This window comes from Vulpes vulpes, chromosome 3 (genome assembly GCF_048418805.1).
Source record: "Vulpes vulpes isolate BD-2025 chromosome 3, VulVul3, whole genome shotgun sequence".
In the NCBI taxonomy this organism is placed as follows: Eukaryota; Metazoa; Chordata; class Mammalia; order Carnivora; family Canidae; genus Vulpes; species Vulpes vulpes.
The window spans coordinates 58,279,184-58,303,718 of NC_132782.1; the positions used below are offsets into that span (position 1 = coordinate 58,279,184).

At 40.1% G+C, this 24,535-nt stretch overlaps 1 long non-coding RNA gene across 4 annotated transcripts in view; it reads right to left on the minus strand.

The window, feature by feature from the left end:
• Positions 1–24,535, minus strand: part of LOC140598231 (uncharacterized) — a 65,294-nt gene that overhangs the window by 25,572 nt on the left and 15,187 nt on the right. Inside the window, exons 3-6 of one of the 4 annotated variants that reach the window (XR_012000445.1) lie at positions 23,778–24,106; positions 22,729–22,949; positions 21,827–21,953; positions 21,338–21,413 (exon numbers count right to left, since the gene is read on the minus strand). This is a non-coding gene — a long non-coding RNA (uncharacterized lncRNA). Of the gene's footprint in view, positions 1–21,337; positions 22,950–23,777; positions 24,107–24,535 lie in introns of all 4 variants that reach the window. The other 3 variants (XR_012000446.1, XR_012000444.1, XR_012000443.1) reach the window with 3 other exon arrangements.

Here is a 24,535-nt window from a genome sequence, read left to right on the forward strand (position 1 = left end):
AAACTTGATCAGAGAGATGCCTGGGTAGCTCAGCGGTTGAGCGTCTGCCTCTCACTCAGGGCATGATCCCGGGTACGGAATTGAGTCCCGCATAGGGCTCCCTGCAAGGAGCCTGCTTCTCCCTCTATCTATGTCTCTGTCTCTGTGTGTGTGTGTTTCTCATGAATAGATAGATAAGTCTTTAAAAAAAAAAAAAAAACTTGATCAGAGCTGCCTTTAATGCAATATATGTGATACTTTTACATACTTGTGCATATACATGTGCACATATATATGTGTATATATGTACATATATATACCTATATACACTGTGTATGATATAAGTGGGATTTCCAAGTCTCCTTGGCATTAGAGCTTTTTGCCTTCTAAAAGGACTTTTTTTTATTATTTATTTATTCATGAGAGACACACACACACAGAGGCAGAGACATAGACAGAGGGAGAGGGAGAAGCAGGCTCCTCACAAGGAGCCTGATGCGGGACTCGATCCAGGATCTTGGGATCACGACCTGAGCCGAAGGCAGATGCCCAACCGCTGAGCCACCCAGGTGTCCCTCTAAAAGGATATCTAAGCCATGTTCTAAATATCCTGATCAGAATCTTTCCATCAAATAAGCTAAGTACAGTTTTATGATCCAGAAGAAAGTGTGCACACACATAAAGACAGACAGCCAACAGCCATAGAATGTTCCCACTGTAAAGACTTGAATGATCCTCTAGAAGAGGTTCTTTGAAAGTCTCAGATCCTTTGGAGACTGAATAGAGTTATGAACCCAGGAAAAAAAAAATAATGTCCTAAACAAAATTATGCATGCTATTTGTGGGAATTATGGGGGATTTGGGCATCCCCCAAAAGTGAATCCTGGAAACATGCTAACAGCCATAAATGGACCCCAGTTCACAAATGTACATTGACAAGATAAACAAAAAGACTTACTAGGAAAAAAAGGCATTAAGGATGCCCAAGGATGCCTGCCCAGGTTTTGGCAGAAGCAGAACAGAGTCAGGGCCTGGCTCCCTCAACCCCCCATGCAATGTTCCATCCACCAATGCTCATTTTATATTTCCCTACACTCCTGGTGCCATTCCTTGAAAGAACATTTCTAACATAAATGGAGGAAATCTGACAAAAATGCCAGGTAACATCTCCTTCTATTCCTTCTATCTTCAGAGCTATTTTAAATGAAATTCTTAAGCCAAATGATTAGTTAACTATTTGTTCAATGAATAGAGAAGGGCCATGTGGCCCAAATTATGATAACAGAATCATCGTAAAGTATGCTATGTTTAGCGAGGCCTTCTTGAAGATACATCATGCTTTAAAAATCAGGCATGCACATAGAGAGAAAACATGGAACAACCAGGGTAAGGCAGGTTAGTCTCTTAAAAATGTAATCCTTTCTAATAAGGGGCTCCCCAGGTTTTAGAATGTTACTTGTCTCTTGAAAGCACCTTGGGTACTAACAGAAAAATCTACTTTAGAATTATAAATCATTATTAATAATTATATATATTTTTAACTGAGTGGAGATGGAAATGGTCTTTTACTAATTCCACAAAACTAGTCATGTCTTTGAAAAGATGTTTTAAAAACTAGTCAAGAGTTTTTAAAATAAGGACTAGGATTGAGCACCATGGTCAGGAGACAGAAACAAGAAAATCTTGACTTCAAAAACTGCATTCAATTTCTTTCTTACCCTGCCTCAAAGCTAAGTTTTCTATACTTCACTTTCATTTTTGAGAAATGTAGTTGTTTGAGGGGCACCTGGGTGCCTCCGTCAGTTAAGCATCCAACTGTTGATTTTGGCTCAGGTCGTGATCTCAGGGTCCTGGGATCAAGCCCCACATCAGTCTCCAGGCTCACCAGGGAATCTGCTTAAGGATTCTCTCTCCCTTACCTCTGTCCCTATCTCTTCTTGCGCCCTCTCTCTTTTTCTTTCTCTCAAATAAATAATAAATCATAAAAAAATGCAATTGTTTTATAAAAATGACCCAAACTTTTTATAAGTGAGGTTAAGTATGGTTAAACAGGTTAAACAGGTTAAACAGGTGAGGTTACGTAAGGTTAAACATAATAATTTTATGTTTTAGCTATTAAAGTATCCTCTCATTCAGTGGAATGTGTTAAAGATGGAGGAATAAAATAAAATTTATGTTCCCCCATAAATATGAAGGACACTGTCTTGAGTCACTGCCTATGGGTTTTATTAACACTGACATCTGGTACTGAAAGTCTATCCCATTGTCAAAAAAGAGACAATACATTTGGGAATTTTATGATTGACTGGATCCAGAAACAAATTCAAATTTTAATATTGTTACTCCCAAATGAATTTCTGAACTTTCCATACTGGATGAGTGATTCAGAGACATGCAAGGTTGATTTAAATAGTGTGCATGGTAGGACCTGTGAAAGAAGAGGAATAGAAAGTTAACCCTCCCCCACCAAATTGTAAACTCTAGGAGGACAGGCTCCTTTAACTTCTTCATAGCCATGTCCCTTGTGCTTAGCACGAAGTCTAAGAAAATATTTACTGAACCAATGAACTAATGTATAAATTTTCCTGTATACTTGTATTTTTTATTTGAAACATCTAGACTTTAGCATCTGGAAGAATTTATTTAAAGCTCTTGAAAAAAAAAAAAAAAAAGAAGCAGTCCCTAACCCTGTAATTTTGCGTAAGCACAAAGAGGAAAAGAGGGAAAAGGGGACTACACATCAAAATATGGTCCAAAGATCCAATTCAATGGTTAGTGAATATCTACTTATAAAATTATCTGCCTCATAATGTTTGGTTTCAAAATATGCAAGTGAGAGTTCTCAGGATCACCTGGGCAGTATCTACTAGTCAAGTCCTGACAGGACCAAGAATAGTACGACAGAGTCATGAACACAAAGCGAATCTGATACATTGGAAGGTCATGCCAGTCAATCGCTTCTATTTCTGTCTTTGTCCACCTTTCAAACCTTTTGCCAATCCCTACTACTCATCCCGTCATTCATTATTACACCTAAAATGTCACACCTTGCTTGGCTTTTGGTTTCTACATTTCTCCTTCCACCCCACCTAGAACTTTTTGATCCCCACATGTAGGCTTGCCTTCCTCTTCCTGTTTTCAGTACCTTAGCCGTGAGACATCCCAGCTTTCTTGTCAGTGCTCTGTCTCCAAGCCAAGAGCAAATTTGGATTGAATTTTAAGACCATACAGCAGTTTTCTCATCTTTATCTCTTGGGCAAAGTCATGAATGACATGTAAACATGTACACATAGGCATACGCATGAGCATACATGTTAACACATACACATACATACACAGAGACACATACATCTTGTATAACCAATAATGGAAGCATTTCCCTAGTTCCAAATGTCTAAAAAACTTAAGGACTGTCTTTTATAGTACAGCACTGTAATGAATATTATGCATATTGGCAAACCCTCTACATTGCATGACAATGTGTTTTGTGGTATAGCAAAGATTAATCATTTCTGAACAGTTTTAATGGCCAATGGATTTGAACCAAGCAGAATTTGTTGGAGTTCCTGCCTGAAGGATGCTTACTGGCTAACTCCATCTAAACACTGGCTTGGTGACCAAATGTCCATTGGTTTCTGAGAACTGAGGTTTCTCTTCTCAATGACAACTGAATGGGGTCTTTAACTGATGCTAATAAAATGGTCATCATTGGAAAAAATGGGGGAAAAACCCTTGTAGAATCAACTTAAATTCTCTTGTCTATCTGTGTATCTATTTTTTATGCACTCATCCATGATATATATATATATAAAGTTTTAGAGCTGCCTGGCACCTACTAAGCATCATATAAGAATTCACTATTATAAGTAGCATAGGCAAGACTTACCATTGGGTAATGTGGCTTTTGCCAAAGTCTGAGTTTTCTCCTCCTGTTGTCTGTTCTGTATCTAGTACTGTCTCTTCTTCTCTTTCTATGTTACTTGTTCTACACTGGTTTTGTCTTCTGTATTCACCACTGAAATGCTAACTGGAAAATCAAAAAGCACATAACACTCCAGGCAAATACTCAAAATTCAATCAACCAAATAAATAAATAAATAAATAAATTCAATCAACAGAACATTTTGATTTTTTAACCTTACTTATAAGAATTTGTTCACTTATTTTCTTTTCACTGCTATTAATGTTATGTACATCTCTGCATCCAGATTGAACTTATTTGACACCTTGTAGTAACACTTCACTTTTCATGAAGACTTCTCAGGACACCTTTGCAGGGTTATAAATGAGTCTCCAACTAACAGTGGGAAACTATTTACAGACTTAAGCAGGCTTAAAAAGGAAAGAAGAGATTCCCACAAAGTGATTTTCCTATCTTTCTTACTCCCAGATAATGCAACTAAAATATATAGTTTGCAGTCAGCAAGAGAGAAGAGAAGCGAAAATACAATTTTAATCATCACCTATGTGCTATAAGTTGCACAGCTATAAGCCAAAGCTGAGGGAGCCTCGGTGCCCCCAGATATTCTGAGTTGCCTGCATTCCCTTTGGGCTGCTGTAGAAATAAGTAGGCCAAGCCCAACTTATCATTCTTGTCAATCCTGCAACCTGGACCAGAAACAGAGTAGAATCCAGACTCAAAAGGATATAATTCTGCCATTTTGAGTTTTTGCTTATTTATCCATTTTACAATTGGTGAGAGCACATGACAAATCTCTAATGCCAAAAGCTGTTCTCAGCATAAATGGCCACATTTTAATCAGCACAATATTCACACTGAAACAGAATTATTGTTTGGGCTGCTAGCAAACCTCAACAGGTTGTAAGTTCTTTGAGAGGAGGGAAATCTTCAACCAGGCCCTCTCTCACCATCATGCCACACCATCACAGCCTTGTGGGGTGATGAATACCTGGGAGAAGGGAAGATGGGCTGAGTGTCTGAAGGGAAGAGTCACAGTTGGAGTAACTACTTGTTACTCTGGCTTTCACATGTAAGTAAAAGACATGTCACAGCACTGCTTAAGAACATACAAAGGGGGGCGCCTGGGGAGCTCAGTCAGTTAAGCATCCGACTTCGGCTCAGGTCATGATCACAGGGTCCTGGGATGGAGCCCCAAGCTCCACATTGGCCCTGTGTCAGCACCCCCCACATCCACCCCCCACTCCCCACCCTCACTGGCTCAGCAGGGAGTCTGCTTGTCCTTCTCCCTCAGCCCCTCCTCCTGGTCCTCCTCTCTCTCTCTCTCTCACCTCAAATAAATAAATAAAATCTTAAGGAAAAAAAAAGAAAAGAAAAAACATACAAATGAAACTCAAACATTGAAGTCAATTCCTAAAATATTCTAATTACATTGCTATTTCACAAAATGGGCTTCAGAGGCTGAGTTACCTTAGTAACTGGCTCCATGCATTTCATAGCCTGTGTTACATCAACCACCAATTTAGGAAAGAAATATTTGAACAGTAAGGAATGAAATGTTTCTTCACCATAACTGATTTTCCTTATCCTTTAAGAGGTTAAAATCACTGATACTTTTCATTTAGTGAAAAAAACAAATCCAAATTTCAGTGAACATAAATATTTTTAAGAATAAAAACCACTTAAATGTAAAACTGAAATTGCTTTGAAGTGATTCATGAAGACAGAAATAATAGTCAAAAATAAGCATTCAGAATCTGAAACAAATTCATTTTATGAAGCAAAATGCATGGAATCAAATAATTTTCCATAGCAATAAATATAACTTTCCTTAGGGAGTTTGGAAAAGTTCTGATTGATAAGCTTTGTCAGAGAAAGACTGCTTTTTGAGGTAGTAAATCGCCTACTGACATATTCTCCACAAAGCTTCAGTGTTTAATACCAAGCTGCTGGGATACAAGTACAAAGACATCAATTATCCCAAAATAGATTGGGGCAGAGTCCAGTTCACTTATTAGTCCTTTAGGCTATGTCCACAGGGGACAGAGAGAAATAGAGATTTGGCAATCAACTGGTTAATTTGATCACTGCAGACAACTGCGTTGTATAATTTAGGTCGGAAACATACCCTGACCTGGTATTCCTAATTTGGAACATTCATCAAATTAATCAAATAATCACCAATGCTCAATTTCACTATACCCTGTAAACAGAGTCCTAGCATCAATGATCAAGTTTTCACTTACAATTATAAACAGAATGTGCCATTATCTGAGCAACTGCACCTTTTAGATGGTGTCCCATTTCCTACATAACCCTTCCAAACCATCTTCATTCTCCCCGGCTAGCAGACTGATTCCCTCTATCCTCGTCCTTCCTGCACAGATGCTCTCGCCTCCTAGCATACAAGGAAAATGGAGCCCATCAGCTAGGAACTCCCTCAGCTCCCCATTTCTCAACACATAGAGGAACACTCTCTGTAGCAGCACCCTCCTTAACTCTTGTCTCAACAAGAGAGCTTTCTTTTATAAAACTGCCTTCTAGCACCTTCTCCAGATCTCATCAATACCACTTCTCAGGGACGTTGGTCCATCTTATCTTTAACCTTTCTCTTTATACTAGTTGAGTCAACTTAACATATAAACAAACAAACCTTTGTCCAAGATTTTAAATTAGTAGAACTTCTCTGGAAAGTAATCTGACAATAGGCATCTAAGTGCCTTAAAAAGTTCAGGTCCTTTGACCAAATAAATTCCTCTTCTAGAAACCAGTTCTAGAAAAATAGTACAAAATATGGACCAAGCTTAATTTCAAAGATATTTCTGGCAGTGTCATTATGAGGAGAAATATGAAAAGAGAAACTAAATATTTAACAGCAAGAGGAAGATTTCTAAAGAGTTTCTAATGTTGGGGAAAATATCAAGCGAGAAAGTTACACAAATGAAATTGACAGCTTGTCTGTAAGATGGAGCCAGTGAGTGCAATACATGTGTACCGGAGGATGAAGTGGAGCTCCCTCTGCAAGCGACACTATTCGAGCATCAGGAGATAAGTGTCTGCTTTACTGCCCCATCCCTCAGCAACTAATGCAGTGCAGAAGGCGGACAGCTAACAAGAATTTGTTGAATGAATGAATGAATGAATGCGAAGCTTTATCTCTGTCAAATAACTCCATATGGAGAAATACCCAGGGAGCAGTGAGGGAGGAGAAGGGTCTAGCCAATTAAATCTGCCAAATCCACCCCGGTAATTAATGCAGAGACAGATGCTAAAGCCAGTCCTCTGTATGTGCAAAGCAGAATCTGTCATCACTAACACGGTCCCTTCTCAACTTGGTTAACATGCATGGAAAAGACTGGAAGGGAATGGTTAAAACTAGCAGCACTCTTTAGAGTGGTAAAATTACACATGATCTTTTGGCTTTTAATACCCTCCTCTACTGTCCTAATATTCAGTAATGAATATGTACTCTATAATTTAAAAGAAAGTTTTAAAATAAAACCCTGCATTGACTCTACATAGCCCTATAGCTATGTGCCCCCTTCTCCTTACAAGCAAGTCTCTTGGAAGCATCTTCCAAATCCTCAGCCTTCCTTTGCTCACCCTGCAAGAGTCACCTCTTGACCCATCACTACACTAAAATTGGCATTGCTCTGATCACCGAAGAGCTCAGAGGTGTTCAGTCCAGTGGTTACCTCTGTCTTCATCTTGCTGAACATTTTGGGAGCAACTGACACTGCCGGCCCTTGAAACCCTTTTCTCCTTGGGATTCCAGGACAACATCTCTCTCTTTTATCCTTCATTTGCCACTTGCTCTTTTTCCCTCTCTCACATTCCAATTGATGGTCATATAATCCGGGATTCTCTCTATAGCCATCTTCTCACTACAGAGTACCTTTAAGTGATCTCATCACACCCTGATTTCACCCACTCTGTGTGTTTTTAACTCTCCGAACTTACTTCTCCATACTATTCCAAGCTCTGACTGATATATATGATCCACCAAATCCACCAAATCATATATAACTGTTGAATGTGTATCTCACAAATTACTAGATCTAAAAAATGAAAACCTGTTCTTCTGCTTAGAACCTGGGTCTCTGCATCCAATCCAAAAATCCTTTAAGATGCATCAGTGAGTCTCCCTCAGTGCTCCAATAAATGTAAACAGTCACTAAATGATTCACCAAGTGAACTTTTTGGGGGCATGTCCTGTTCGTTCATTTGCTCATTTAGCATCGGCTATGTTCCTATGGGTAAAGCACGAATTAAATACATCTCCACCCTCAAGGGCCCACAGTCCAGTGAGAGAACAGACAAATCAGTCCTAATGGGAGGTTCAGTGAAATGGGTGTATATAGGATGCTATAGGAATCTTTTGGCAAAGGATTCCTGAAGGACAAAGTTCTTCAATTCAGACAGTGGTGGTAGGAATGGAGAAAAGGAAATGATGGCCCTGTAGATATTCTGGATGATGTTGGGGAGTAGTCAGAGATGACTCTCAGGTTTATGGCTTCAGCAACTAGATAAATGGCCATAACCCCTCCCTGCCACTACCACCACCAAGTGGATCGAGAATGTGAGAGGAAAAGCCAGTTTGGGAAGTAATAAGTAGTTGGAGCAAGGTAAGCATCAGATGCCCATGAGAAACCCCAAATTTATGCATGTTAAATGAAAAAAAAAAACACAGAGTTGAACAGTGTGTAGAACATTCTACTGTTTGTATTAGGAAGAGAGAAAAATAAGAACCTATATTCTTACTCATCACTAAATACAAATAAATTTGTTTGCTAATAAATGCATAAAGAATGTCTGGAAGGATCGGTAAGAAACTAAGAGCAGTGGCGGCCTGTGGAGAAATGAAAGACAAGGATGGGAAAGACACTGCTCATTCCTTGTTATGCTTTCTGAGTTTGAAACCATGAATCAACTACTAATTCAAAAGATAACCTTAAGGGGAAGAGAATGGTCAAGAATCTCACAAAACAAAGACTGATGACTACAACTGGATAAGGAGGTCACTGGTGACACTGGTGACAGCCGAGTGAGGGGAGGGATGTGTGGAGAGAGGGACCACAGGGTCTGGAATGGGGGGATGGAGAGCCCTCTGCCACAGGTGAAGGAGTGAATGAGGAGAAAAGAGGTGGTGGGGACAGCTGAGCAGCACTGCTGAGAGGCAAGGAGGTGACGGAGAGACTCAGAAGTTAAAAAGGCTGTCTGGTATGACTCTGGTCTCCCCCTGTCCTCGCTCTGACATTCCTGTGGCCACTGTGCCCTCAGGCCTCCCCACCATCTCTCAGTGAGCCCCAGCTCCACGCTCCTTGGTACACAGGTCCTGTCACACCCCAGTGTTGCTCACTGAGCCCCCTGCCTCGCCCCACTCACCACAGAGCTTCACTCTGCCAGCCAGGGTCAAAGAGTGGCATTCCCAATATTCCCATTCTTCTCTTTGGACACTGGCACACTCTTCCTCTCCTGGCAAAGGTTTGGTCAGACACCATCCCCCTTCAGAACTTTTCCTGCCCACCTCCCTGATGGCTAGGGTCAGTGGCCTTGGTCCTGCATGCCAGGAACACCAGGGCCTCCTCTAATGAGCTGTTCCTCATTGGTTTAACCCCACCACCTCATCTTAGCTCTTACATTCTATCATTTGGCAAATATTAAATATCTACTGTGAGCCAGACACTATGCAAGGTGCTCAAAAATTTTTCTAAATGAACAAGATCAAGATGGTTCTGCCCTGAGGATACTTAGAGTCTCAGTGAGGGAAACAGAGATGAAACCAAAAATTACTACTCACAGATTCAGTAAGTGCCAGGAAAAGAAGGTACAGGGTTATCCTGTAAGCTACTTGAAGGCAGGAACATAGCGATTTTTTTAAACTGAATTTAACTTTAAAATTTTAAACATTTAATTGAAAAATTAAAATGTAATTAAGTTTTTATTATATATCTAAATAAATCTGTATTTCAGAAAATAATCCAAGGCAAACAATGATGAATGAAATATGTCTCATAGAGGAAAAACAAAGTATTCACTAGAAGAAAATCATGACTCTTACTTTTTGTCAATAGTGGCAATCTTTCTAATTGATCATTTTTCTACATAACTACATAAAATTAGCTTAAAGGTTTACTGAAGCTCGAAAGATTTTTTTGGTCACATAGAAGCACCCAGGTGCTCTATGCTTAGCAGTCACTTAAGCTTTCTTAGCTCTCTTAACTGGTTGAGTTAGATGTTGGAGGTGCATTTCCCTCACTGACCTCTGACCTTTTAAGCTGATTCTGGACATATACATTTGTCCACTTACCTGCCATGGCCTTCTGCATAGACTGCTTATGATTGGTCTGGTCTTTGAGTCTCCCCATCCTCCCTGGACTTAGGCTCTGCAGCAGGCAAAGGACTACTTTGGGGAAGTCTGTAGCACCGTCACAGCCTCCTCCCATCCCAACACCAGATTCAGACATTGCTGACACATTTTAAAACTGAGGGCAAGACCTCTGAGGTTCTGCTAGTGTGTGAACAATCAGGGGCTCCTGTCCAGGCTAATAAGCTCGGTATGTTAGAACATAAAACTAATGAGACCAAGATCACAGATTTTTCCTAAACAAGTCGGTCAGCTCTGACTTTGCCTAAGGAACTAAAAAATCTTTGAAGTTTCTCTGTATCTCCTCTTTGACTTCAATCTTAGGTAAATTTGCTTTGGGAGATATAAAATGTCCCTCCAAGAGCCAGGTGACTAGAGAAAATGAGTGTTTTTTTTTTTTTTTTAATTTTGAGACCTTCTAGTTGTCAAATCATGTGACTCTATTACTTATTCCTCAAAAGAATGAATTTTTAAAATAAAAAATAAAAGTGAACATGCTCACCTCAGTGAGCATGTGAGCACAGTTCAAGTGAACAGTGCCAGGGTTAGAACTTGGAACTTAGATAACCAGGAGTTCCAATATGACTCCTTGGTCACCATTGGCTCGTCTCCCACCTTCCCTCTATTTCTTCCCTCCTTTCCTGCTCTACCCGCCCCCCCAGGCTCCCTGTTTCCTTTCACCCATGTGTCTGCAGCTTTCCATAATATGAGAAGTCCCTAGTGCGTTGGATAGTTTTTGCATTTGAGTGGCTTATGTTTTTCTTAATAAATGTTTATTAATCTTCTTATTAATCTGTTTATTAATCTTCTTAAATCATTTTACAGATCCAGACAATATATACCTTTAATCCTGGCCAAATGTCTTATAAATATATCTCTTTGGCCACAAACCTAACAATGTAAAAATATAGAAACTGGGCAGCACAAATCATGAGATCATTCGATCTGGAACATGAAAGACACCAATTGTTCATTTAGTTAACAAACATATACTAGCCTCTCCCATGGGCAGGAGCTTGAAGTTGAGGGAACCTCTGTTCAGTATCTATAGATTATATTTAAACGCTCCCCCTTAACATGGATTCATTAATTCCCAAAGGATTGAAGGTCCACTTCTGTGACAAGCACTGGCTGACACTAGGGATACAAAGTCAAACAAGACACAGTCTGCATCAGACTCAGGTTGTATTGGGGGAACTGGATGCCTATTTTCCTGAGGAGATGTGCATACACAATGTGTTTTTCTTTAAAGGAGAGAGTAGTAGTAACTACCAGAGACTGGAAAGGAAAAATTGGGGAAGACTGGCAGGGACATGAAAAGTCAGCTTGGGATGCCTGGGTGGCTCAGCTGTTGAGCATCTGCCTTCAGCTCAGGGCGTGATCCTGGGGTCTTGGAATCGAGTCCCACATTGGGCTCCCTGCGAAGAGCCTGCCTCTCCCTCTCCCTATGACTCTGCCTCTCCCTGTGTGTCTCTCATGAATAAATAAATCTAAAAAAAAAAAAAAAAAGCCAGCTTGATTCAGTCCATTATCTCACCCTAACCCACACACATACACACACTCACACATGGGCAATGGTTTAGATCCGCCATGATGAGGGAAATTTTGGAGTGAGAATTTGAAGAACATTTCTCATGAGAGTCACTCGGAACACTCAAGGCACAAGCAGGGTCGCTGTGGGGCCCAGGGAGCTAAGGAGAGCATGTTTCCTCCTCCAAACACTGCCACAGACTCTTGGCCTCTGTGGAACCATAAAAATCTCATCAGAGGAACCCTCTGTCACAAAGACCTTGCAGCTGGGCCAGGGACAGTGACATGACAAGTTGCCAGCCTAGGAAAACATGCACGCACTTGTCCCCACTCTGTAAACTGGAAGAGATGTCGAGGGGAGCTGGAATCTACAGTCATCAAAGGGGATGGCCATCAAAGGTCATCACAATTTGGCCCATAATCTTAGTAAGTCTTCATTTATACTCAAAGGTGGACAGAGTTTGGGTCCATTTTGGTGATATATAAATTGTACTCAAAGTTTTCTCCATGGAGTTTCACACTTTGGCCCTATTTCTGTCCCCAGCATTACTAGATTTCTAAAAACAATCGCCAACATATGATTTACTTAACTCTAGTCTTCTTGAGGACAGGCACTCTACCTCCTTTCTTTCCAGATCCATAGTTCCCACTATAACGCCTGTGTTCAAGTGCTGAACTGTCTTAAATAACATCCAGGAGCATCATCTCTGGGGAAATACTACAGATGTACATCTGAAAATTAACAAACAGCCATTTTTCATATTCAAAAGGATAACCTGCTTCTTAGTTTGCTTACATGTCTCCTAATTGACTTTTTATTAGTAAAAATTATGAAAGTAAGGCTAGATCACAAGATTTTTAAAGCTAACAGGAATTTTGATGCACACAAAGGCCATTCAGTAGTGAAGAACAGAGCGAGAGAATGTCTGCTAAAGGTCCCATCCTAGATGTAGAGGTTCCCCATCAGTACTATGCCCATCACCGCCATCCTGCCTTTACCACCAGCTTTTGGCTGGACCAGAGGACCAAGGGGGGTAAGAGGTATAGGAAATTTACTCACACCTTACCCAATTCTCTCATTTGTGTGTCCAAACGTCCTCACAGCTTCACATTCTAGGGTTCTGAAAATTTCTAATTCTGCAGGATAAAAGACTGATTTCTATAAAGGTCTTGCAGCATTTGTGCAAAAGGAACTTAGTCTGCTTGAGGTGCTGTGAGAGAATACCATATAAAATGGGGTGGCTTATAAGTTTTTTTTCTCATAGTTTAAAAGGTTAGAATTCTAAGATCAAGGTTCCCAGTTATGGTGAGTTCTGGTATGAACTCTCTTCCAGGTTGCAGAAGCTGACTTCTCATTGTGTCCTCACAGGGCAGAAGAAAAGTGACAGGGCTTTCTGGGTTGGCTTTGGAAAGAGCACTAATCTCATTCATAGGTGTTGACCTTCACAATCTAATCACCCCCCTAAAGCCCCACCTTCCAATACTATCACATTGGGTATTAGGATTTTAACATATTAATTTAGGGGGGACACATACACTCACTCCATTGCAGGAAGTATTTAAATAAGAAGATTCCTAAAAGCTTCTGAGATTCATGTCTGAACAAAATCTTTCAGGTCTCAAAATAAAGTGATTTCCATAGTATATTAGCAGTAAAACTGCAGGATCAAAACATTTTAAATTGTAGGAGATATTGTGGAGAGATCTCCAAAAAACATTGTAACAATTTACATAATTGAAGGCAAGGTCTTATTTTATCTGACCTGTCCTGTATGTGGAAATAAGAGAATACAACATTAAGTTAGTAGCTAGCAGACAAAATCAAAAGTACCAAAGTTGTAAACATAAACTACTCTTCTCTTCGTATACCCCCCACCCAATCCTCACCGCAAGAGATACACAGGTGTCCAGCAAAGAGGACCAGTGCCGCAGATGGCTTTTTACATCAATAGCTGGAGGACAGAGGAGAATGCTGACATTTAGACTTACTAAAAGTAATTGTTGGGAGTAAGACCTGAGAGACAAACCAAAAACCATGAAAATCTTGCTTACGTATGCCCAAAATATAAATGAATAAGGTCACCGAAGCCTCATTTGTAATACCCCAAAACCACCTACAGATTTTTCACTAGGTGACGGATTAAATACATGCTTAGCAATGCTCTACAGCATCAAAAAGATAGTAGTGTCCATGAAGGATGTCCCTGATAGATTGCTAAGAAAAGGAAGTGACGGGACAATATGACGAGTATGGCCCATTTGCTTATAAATATGATGGTGTGTGTGTGTGTGTGTGTGTGTGTGTGTGTGTGCGTGCACATGCATGGTGACAATGTAGAGGCCTGGCATGACACACACACCAAATTACCACCAGAGGTATCCCCCTCCTCCTTGAGGAGGTTAGCACAAGTGGAGTGGAACCGTGACGTTGAGGGGCTTTCCTTTACTGTTTACCTCCATATACTTACATAAGCTTTTGTATACTATTTACTTGTATAAATCTTTTATGAAATGTATGTACTGCTTCTATACTTATTTAATAAAGTGCCATTAGATGAGTCTCTAAGACACTTCTTATATGTGAGGAAAGAAGTTTGAGGTACCAAGAAAGCTCTCGTTTTCCCTAGGGACGTGGGCCAGAGGTTTCTATAAGTGCTTTCAGGTCAGCACCACAGTGCTTGGTGATTAAAATATGCTTCTGAGCTGCCATTGACCATGTAATCTAGCTCTCGATGGGATTCAAATATATCACAGCTTGACTCAATTCCATTTTATAGGATACAATTTCACCCCAAGCCAGGAATCCAGGCCCCCTAGATAACAGATCTTTATTGGGCATCTGCCTCCGAGAGGCTGTGCCATGACGCAGATGGAATTAATGCACTGGAATTAGTGGGAGATGAGAAAGTATTTTTTCAAGCATATATTGATTATGAATGACAAAACACCACCCCCTAGAAAATAATCTAAACCATAGCATTGTACACAGTGGAAATTCTCTCTCTTTAAAATGTTCATTCAGAAAACTCAGGCTGAAAGGCTCGCCAAGGCCTGCCAAAGTCTTTCCGTGTCTCCTGGAATGTAACACCTGCTTACGGGGGCTCCAAATGCAAAACCAGCGGTGGTCAACTACTAAGAAACCCAACACAGCACAATAAGCCGCTGATGTTCCCAGGCAATACAAATCCACTAGCCTCTACTTTCAATTCTAAAATCCAGAAAGCTTCTAAGAGGGAAACTTTTTTTTTATAGTTCATTTGCCCCCCAAACTAACCAGACCTGAATTCAAATGGTGGAAAACCTGATCCAAACTGATAGAAGCTATTTAGTCTTTATTTATTTCACATATTGTAAATATTGAGCATGTTTAAAAATACTACTATATCCATACTATGAAGTAGTCATCATCTTAACTCCCAGGAGATATTTTATTCAGTCATAATATTCAGTATATTATCTTTCTAAAAAACTGTTTTTTAAAAATTATACATTTAAAAATATATATGGCCCTAAGAGTATCAAATAAGGAATGAGGACCCATATATGCTTTAATCAATGAAGCTTTGAAACAAATGAGATTGAAGCTGCCTCTAATAAAGAGCCATATAGCTCTTAAAACACACACACACACATACACAGAACCTCATTAAGAGCTACTAAATCATAGCCTTATTATCTAGAGAAATAAAATGAGTTATTAGGAATAAAGAGAAGCAAATGGAAATATGCTACATCAAAATAGCTGGTAATAGGAAAGGACTTTACTGCTTTGGTATTGAGAGATATTGCCCTACATTTGCTAAATGATGTAACACAGAGAATATTCTATTCATGGTATAGGAAATAAATATAATTTCCTCAAAGGAAATCTCTCTGGATCCTTCTAAAGGGATATAATCTTATATTTTATCTTGGGAAAAAATTTTAAGGAGTCAGTAACAAAGACTACTATAGTAATTCTGTAGGTACGCAATCTAGCCAAACTGTAAAAACTACTGTGAAAAAGTAGAAAAGACCTGTTCTGTAGATTTAACTCCACAGACCCATTGATTTCAGTCAAGGAAGGGCCTATGGAAAACATTAGTTTCATCTAGTCTTTGAAATAACTTATAAAACCACCTTGGTTTTTTTATAAAACTTCTAGAAGAAAACAGAAGAGAAGATCTCTGTGACCTTGAGGTAAGCAAAGATCTCTTAGACATGACACCCAAAGCTCCATAATAGAAAAAATCAACAAGTTTAGACTCATCAAAATTAAATATTTCAAAAAAATTAAATATTTCTTCAAAAATCATCACTAAGGAAATGAATTGAAAAACAAGCCATAGATTGAGAAAAAAATAATTATAAATCATGTATCTGTATATAAATCATACATATAAATATATATATGGTGTGTATTCAGAATATATAAAGAACTCTTGCAATAATAAAAGGCAAACAGTCCAGTGCAAAATGAACACAAGATTTGATTGAACACTTTACCATAGAATATACATGAATGGCTAATAAGCACATGAAAAGCTGCCCACTATCATTATTAATAGGAAAATGCAAATTAAAATGACAATGAGATACCACTATAAGACCAGTAGAAGAACTACAGTAAAACAACTGACAATACAAAGTGTTAGTGAGGATGTGAAGCCACTAGAACCTTCATACGTTGCTGTTAGGAATATAAAATAAAACGACCACTTTAGAAAATAATTTGGCCTTTTTTTTTTTAAGTTAAACATATACTTATCACAAGATCCAGGAATTCCACTCCTATGTATTTATCCAAGCAAAATAAAAATATATGTCCATACAAAAATTTGTACACCAATGGTTCATAGTATCATTATGCATAATAGGCAAAAAATGAAAGTAGCCCGTGCTGGAAACACAATCCAAATGAATAAATAAAATGTTTGGCTATGCACTGGAGCACTGTTCAGCAATAATTGATACATCCAAAAGCATGGCTGAACCTCAGAAAACATTTTGGTTAAGTATATGAAGCCAGACACAAAAGACTACATATTGTGGTTCCATTTATATGAAATTTCTAGATAAGGCAAAATTTTAGATAGAAAAAAATCATCATCAGTGGTTGCCTAGAGCTGGGACAAGTGTGGTCATTAAACCCAAAGAGGTACAAAAGGGAGCTTCGGAAGGTGATAGAAATACCCTAAAATTGGGTTGTGGAGATAAAAAGCTTCTGCACAGCAAAAGAAACAGTCTACAAAACTAAAAGACAACCTACAGAATGAGAGAAGATATTTGCAAATCACATATCAGATAAAGGGCTAGTATCCAAGATCTATAAAGAACTTATTAACTTCAACAGCAAAGAAACAATCCAATCACGAAATGGGCAGAAGGCATGAACAGAAATTTCACCAAAGAAGACACACACGGCCAACAAGCGCATGAGAAAATGCTCCGCATCACTTGCCATCAGGGAAATACAAATCAAGACCACGATGAGATACCACCTCACACCAGTGAGAATGGGGAAAATTAACAAGGCAGGAAACAACAAATGTTGGAGAGGATGTGGAGAAAGGGGAACCCTCTTACACTGTTGGTGGGAATGTGAACTGGTGCAGCCACTCTGGAAAACTGTGTGGAGGTTCCTCAAAGAGTTAAAAATAGACCTGCCCCACGATCCAGCAATTGCACTGTTGGGGATTTACCCCAAAGTTACAGATGCAATGAAACGTCGGGACACCTGCACCCCGATGTTTCTAGCAGCAATGGCCACAATAGCCAAACTGTGGAAGGAGCCTCGGTGTCCATCGAAAGATGAATGGATAAAGAAGCTGTGGTCTATGTATACAATGGAATATTCCTCAGCCATTAGAAACGACAAATACCCACCATTTCCTTCGACGTGGATGGAACTGGAGGGTATTATGCTGAGTGAAGTAAGTCAATCGGAGAAGGACAAACATTATATGGTCTCATTCATTTGGGGAATATAAAAAATAGTGAAAGGGAATAAAGGGGAAAGGAGAGAAAATGAGTGGGAAATATCAGTGAGGGAGACAGAATATGAGAAACACCTAACTCTGGGAAACGAACAAGGGGTAATGGAAAGGGAGGTGGGTGGGAGGTGGGGGTGACTGGGTGATGGGCACTGAGGGGGGTACTTGACGAGATGAGAACACTGGTGTTATACCATATGTTGGCAAATCAAACTCCAATTAAAAAGATACAAAAATAAATAATAAAATAAAATAAAATAAGGTTGTGGTGGTAATGGCACAAGCAGATCAATGCATTAGAAATCACCACACTGTTAAAGTCATGTGCTTTGTTCATATTTAATGCCCTCTCTTTAGGAAGGCAGATATATAATGTATTTTGGGACATACAAGTTGAAGTGACCTGAGGTGGTAATAAATTACTGAATGGCTATGACTGAGTTGGTACATAAATGTCATTCTGTGCTCACTGCAGCATTGTTTGCTATAGAAAAGCTAGAAATAACCTAATGTTTATCAACAGCAATGGTTAAACAAGATAAAACTCATCCATATTATGAAAGACCAGGCAGATGCAGCTGTAAAAAAAGAATGAAAATATCCCCAAGATATGCTGTTAAGTGAAAAAAAAAAAAAAAGCAAGTCATAGGACAATAAAAGTATATCTGATACACCACAATATACATCTGACACATACATGCATGCACATATACACTAAACTACAGAAAGCTTCCTTCTGGGGAAGACTGAGACAATGAGGGTAGAAGAGGACTTTTTTTTTAAGATTTTATTTATTCATGAGACACACAGAGAGAGACAGAGAGAGAGAGAGACAGAGAGAGAGAGAGGCAGAGACACAGGCAGAGGGAGAAGCAGGGAGCCTCATGTGGGACTTGATCCTGGGACTCCAGGATCACACCCTGGACTGAAAGCAGGCACCAAACCGCTGAGCCACCCGGGGATCCTGACTTTTATTTTTTAATATGCTCTTCTGTGACACTCTAATTTTTTCACAAAAACCATGTACCACTTTTGCAGTTTAAAAACTGTTTAAACACTCTTGCTGGCCCTTGACTAAATATCACTTCTCAGGATTACCTGCTGCTGGGGAAGCCATGTCTTTCTTAAAAGGAAACTAGAGTGAATCACTTTGAATCATGTTTTAAAAAACATATAATGGAACTACCTATCGGCCAGCAGTCTGATAAACTGTTAGCTTAATGGTAACAATAATTACAATGATAGTCCTTATGCACATAGCTTTCTACAATGACAGTCCTATGATGTAATGTTGCCACCCCTCTTTTGGATGCTCAAGAGGTCAAGACACCTGCCCAAGACCACCCAGGTAGGCAAAGTGGGAGTGAGGCTTGTAACTTCAAATCTGGTATTTTTATTTAGCTGCCTGCCTCATCAAGGATGATATTACACGCAATGGTGACCCTGAGGCACTACAGGATCCTAAAGGACTTATGAATCATCAAAGAAAGGTTTAATGAGATTTAGTGTAGTTTGGGTTTTACCCATATTTTATTGTGTTATCATCCCTGGAAAAGAATTCAGCTACATATAGCATACACCATCACCCTTGTTCAGAATATCTGATTAACCAGAGTGCCTCTGGCAAGACTGAAACATGGAGAACACACTCCAAGTTGATTCCCTTTATGATTTAAGTCTTTACTTTCCTCTGAAAGAAGAGATACCTCTCTGCCCTACCTCCCCTCAGCCCTTACCTCAGAAAGCCCCCAAAGACCAGGTCAGCCCAGCCTTCCCACAGTGGGAGGGCAGAAAGACCCGGGGGAGGCAGCCGAGGCCTCAGGGGGCTACGTCCAGCCTTGAGGGTCCCTTCCCACAGCTGGGGCTCTGGTGACAATCTCTTGGCCAGCACACCTTCACTCTGGCTGGACATTCTCACGGCAATAGATGGGAACACTCACAGTGAAAAGGAAGTGGGTGAGCAAAGGAAAGCATGTCTGAGCTCAGGCTGAAGGCCTGCAGCCATATTGCTTTGAGGAGAAAATGTGGGCCTTCGAACAGGGAAGTGGGCTTCTTCATGTCAAAACCAGACTACCCTAACAAGATTGATCTGGTCAGCTAACACAGGTTAAAACAGACCTGGGTTTTAAATGTGGCAACAAGAGATAAAGCTCTACGACTGGGAATCAGGTAGCCCATGTTGAAAATAAAGACGCAGAATTGTGTATAATAAGAGCCCATTTTGGAATCAGACAAACAGGGAGCCCACCTTGGACTCCAGGTGGATGCTTTGAAAGAAGCTGCTATATAGATGAGGAAGTTGAGGTGCAAGAGCATTTAATCATTTAACCTCCTCTATAAAATCAGTATACGGATAACACATACCCACATTAATAGTACGATTAAAGATTTACAGATATAAAGTCCCTTGTACCATTCCCAGCACACAGTGGATGCTAACTGAAAAGTAATATTACTATCGAACTCAACCTGGTTCTGCCACAAAAAGAGAAAACAAAGTAGATGATTCTTCAAGATCCTTCCAGGTCCAACACTTTATGATTCTATTATTAAAATTAGCAAACTGGCAGCATAACTTAATTATCATGACAAACCCACAGGACTCCATAGGTAAGGAACTCATTTCAGGGATTTCTCCTGGGACCATCTTTAGGTCTCCAAGACACCAAAGTTTCTGTTGCCCAAGGAGCACTAGAGCAGACCCTAGTTTACCTCCTTAGTAAATCCCAATCCAGGTGCTAGGCCAGGTGTCTGTCCACTGCAGACAGAGGTCATTACCACAACAGTGAAATGAAAGAAGCACAGTTCCTACCCCCTACATACATTATTTCTTAAAGGTTTTTGTTTTGTTTTGTTTTAACCCTCCATTGATAAAAATTGGACATGCTCTTTGTGGGTTGGGAAGTGCAAAAAGCCAAAGGAAGCTATCAATGATAAACTCACGTGCAGCTGTAAATACCTCCATTTAGTTAAGATCTCTTATCTATACATATTCCTCTTTATGTAAGTGAACTCATTACTGCATGTGAAACTGCCTATTTTACTTAACATTTTAACAACAGCCGATTCCACGCCCGCCCCCCCCCCCCCTTGGCCAGTGGCCAAGCTTGAAGTTTGTGGCTCTAGGCTCCATGCACCGGCAGATACACATTTTACTCAGCCCATCTCCTAAAAGCCTTGAGGGAAAAGAATTCCAGAGAAATCAGTAGTCATCCCTCTTAAACTACTTGAACCCCATGATTTTCAGAGCCCAAGACACAGTTCTCATTTTGCTCTTAATGACCTCCCTAAGGAAGGGAGAGAGGCATAAGAGGGGAAAGGCACTTAATTCCTCTTTGATCCCTGGGGGCGGGGGAGGGTTCTGCACGGGACTTTCAGGCAATAGACGTAAAAGGCTGAATGAATGTCAAGGGGGAATGGGAAGTTATCCATGGAGCAGCTGGAACAGAAAAGCAAAAACCCTCCTCCCAGTTCCTTCTGTCCATGTGGTGGCCACCTGAAATGAGTCAGGGCTTATTCAACATTCAAACATTCACCTGGTGGTCCAGGTGATAGGCCTTATATACATACCTCTGAGAGGCTCAACTTCATAAGGACACACACCCCTCAGGCTGGGTGAGCACAGGTGAATGCAGCCATGAACTATCTGTGGATTATAAAAAAGTAAAAGAGATAAGGGAAGGAAGGAGAAAGAAGAAAGAAAAAGAAGAAAGAAAGAAAGAAAGAAAGAAAGAAAGAAAGAAAGAAAGAAAGAAAGAAAGAAAGAAAGAAAGAAAGAAAGAAAGAAAGAAAGAAAGAAAGAAAGAAAGAAAGATGAACCTATCTTAAAGCAGAATATGAAATAAACATAATTTAAAGTTTAATATTGGCAGTATCTTTGATAAACCTGGGGGTAAAAACCCCAGAAGACTGTTTGGGGCTAATCTTTAGTCAGGAATGATAGAGTTGGGATGGTGGTAATGCTATTTTTATTTTTAAAAAATAATACCAAAGAATAACCTTTCCTTTCAAATATGACATCTTAGTCCAAACATGAAGTCAAAACTCAAAAATACCCACCTGCCAGCCTCTGATATTTGGTTGCTAAACCTCCAGATTGAGAAGCACAGCCAAGAAGGGGGTGCTGCCGGAATTCAGAGGTTTGCAATAGGAGGTAGGCTTTTATGCACCTGCCACTTCAAGGGAACTGAAAGGTTGGCAAAGAATCAGTGAGTTCATGTTGCACTGAGAGCCGGCCTGGATAATTCAGAGAGACAAACTTCCAGTGTAGGACAGTGTGACCGCCTATGCAGGCTGCCTGGGAACAGACTGTCAAGCCATATACCTGACCCCTTACTTCTCACCCCTTCACTTGGTACTTGCTATATTTGGCCAGAGTACAAGGATGGCATTGAGAGAAAATTATTATTATTTCCCTTTTATTCTCCTTTCCCCTGAGTTGAGCAAAAACATAGAATTAGACTTCCTAGAACATTAGTTCTCCAATGCATGTTGTATTGATCCTCATTTTCTAATAGGGCCAGTGCAGAGATAAGTACCTATTTGAAAATTCTCTTAAAATTTTTTACATCTTCCATTTTATAGCAGCCTTGTATACTAAGATGGAGCCAAAAGGGGGGTGGGGCACACGAGTAGCTCAGTCTGTTGAACATCTGCCTATGGGTCAGGTCATAATCCTGGGGTCCTGAGATCAAGCCCCACATCGGGCTCCCTGCTCAATGGGGAGTCTGCTTCTTCCTCTCCCTTCTGCTCATGCTTTCTTTTGCTCTCTCAAATTAATAAAGAAAATATTTTTAAAAGTAAACCAGGGTAAAGGTATTCATCTCAGGTAGTAAAATGCACTTTCATGTGAATTATACAAATAGCCGCATTGACAAAATCCATTAACTAACTAGTGTCTTACTCCTGCATATAGTTTAATCCCTTTAAGGATATAACTGCATACTAGATACAATTCTTACTCCAAATCTTCAGATTTGCATTTCAACTTCAGTTTTCAATTTGTTGTTGATAGCCTCTTGGTTTCCTTTCTTCTCTGAGGCCCATGATAATCCTCGTCAGGGGTGGCCAGGTTAGAGGAGCTCCGTAATGATGTAGCTGTGATATAGACAGGGGTTTCTGTATGAGTCTCCTCAGTTAGCCAGGGCCCCTCTTAATGACTTCTAGAAAGCTGGAGAAGACACTAAAAAAATAATAATAATAATAATCACAACAGTCATAATAGGTGGGATACTGAAGTTGCCAAAAAGTGCTAACAGGATCAAGGTACATCTCTTACAAGATACAGCTCTTACAATTTCTTGCCCCCAGTGTTTCTCCCTCCAACTACTTAAATGTCATCTCTGGTTTTCTATTAAGGCTTCTCCAATCCCCTCTAATTATCTTCCCAGGAATTGCTTCTTCCTTTGGATCACTAGTGCTCTTACTATTAGTACTATTTTAAAATGTCACTACCCTGTAGTGTTGGTCATTACTGTCCAGTCCCATCCTTTCCCATAGGTCATTCTCCCTTTAAAATTGTTGGCAAATTGAACACCAATGTTGGCAAATTGAACACCAATAAAAAAATAAATTTATAAAAAATAAAATAAAATTAAGAACTTTCTCTTAATTCCAAAAAATTCCACAGCCTGCAGAACCATGGCTGATAGTGTGATGCTTGCTACCTACACAAAGCCCCATGAGGGAGTACCGACCCACTCCTCACCTCAATGACCTGCTTTATCTGTGCTCATCCATGCCTGCATTTCCTCATCCCCACCTCCTAATCTCCGATTCTAATACCTCTCTCCATCTCACACAGAAACGTTGTGCCTTCTAATGCCCAACTCTCAAGTGGCTGGAACCCCAAATGATTAATCTTGTTTTTCAGTTTTATTTCATAATCCTCTCAACCACAAGGCTCAGATATGGTGTCTGGGTGGGTTCAAATGGTTGTCCTTGGAAATACCTCATCTTTCCACTGACAAGCCCCACTGCTGAGTCTAGTCTATCATGCAAAATGCCTTACTGTGGATGATCTCTCTCAGGAATGTGAGGTTCATCAGCAGTGCCCCAACCCAATCCATCAGTTACAACCGTCAAGGTCTGAATCTCAACTGCCAAGAACATTCAAATTCTTTCCCAGGGTGCTCCTGGGTACGAGGCCAATCAGATGGTGAGATGCCAGGGGAAGCTGGGTGGTTCAGTCAGTTAAGCATCTGCCTTCGGCTCAGGTCATGATCCTGGAGTCCTGGGATCCAGCCCCTCATCAGGCTCTCTGCTCAGCAGGAATCTGCTTCTCCCTCTGCCCCTCTCCCTGCTCATGCTTGTGTTCTCTCTCTCTGAAATAAATAAAATCTTAAAAAAAAGAAAGAAGAAAGAAAGAAAGAAAGAAAGAAAGAAAGAAAGAAAAGAAAGAGAGATGGTGAGATGTCAGTTTTGTCACCTGAGCATTCTGTGGCAGTTAGGAGGGTTTCCATCTGAAGCAAAGGGAGGATCCTTGGCAGGGGAAGGCCATACTCCTCAGACCAATGAGTTAGAATCTCAGTGCTAAGATATTCCAAACCTTCCGACCAAGACATGGAGAAATTCCTGGGAAAGTAGTGTAAGCAGCTTTTCAGTGATGACTTCGAAATTCATGTTGTACAGAGCAGCGCTTGGCAGGACACTTTCTTAAATAAAGGGGTTTGCTTCTTTTAAAAATTTTAATTTAGTACTAGAAAGCTTTGTGGAAAATGTGCATTGGCCAATTCCCATTAGCATTTTAGCTGCTTCTTAATGTCTATC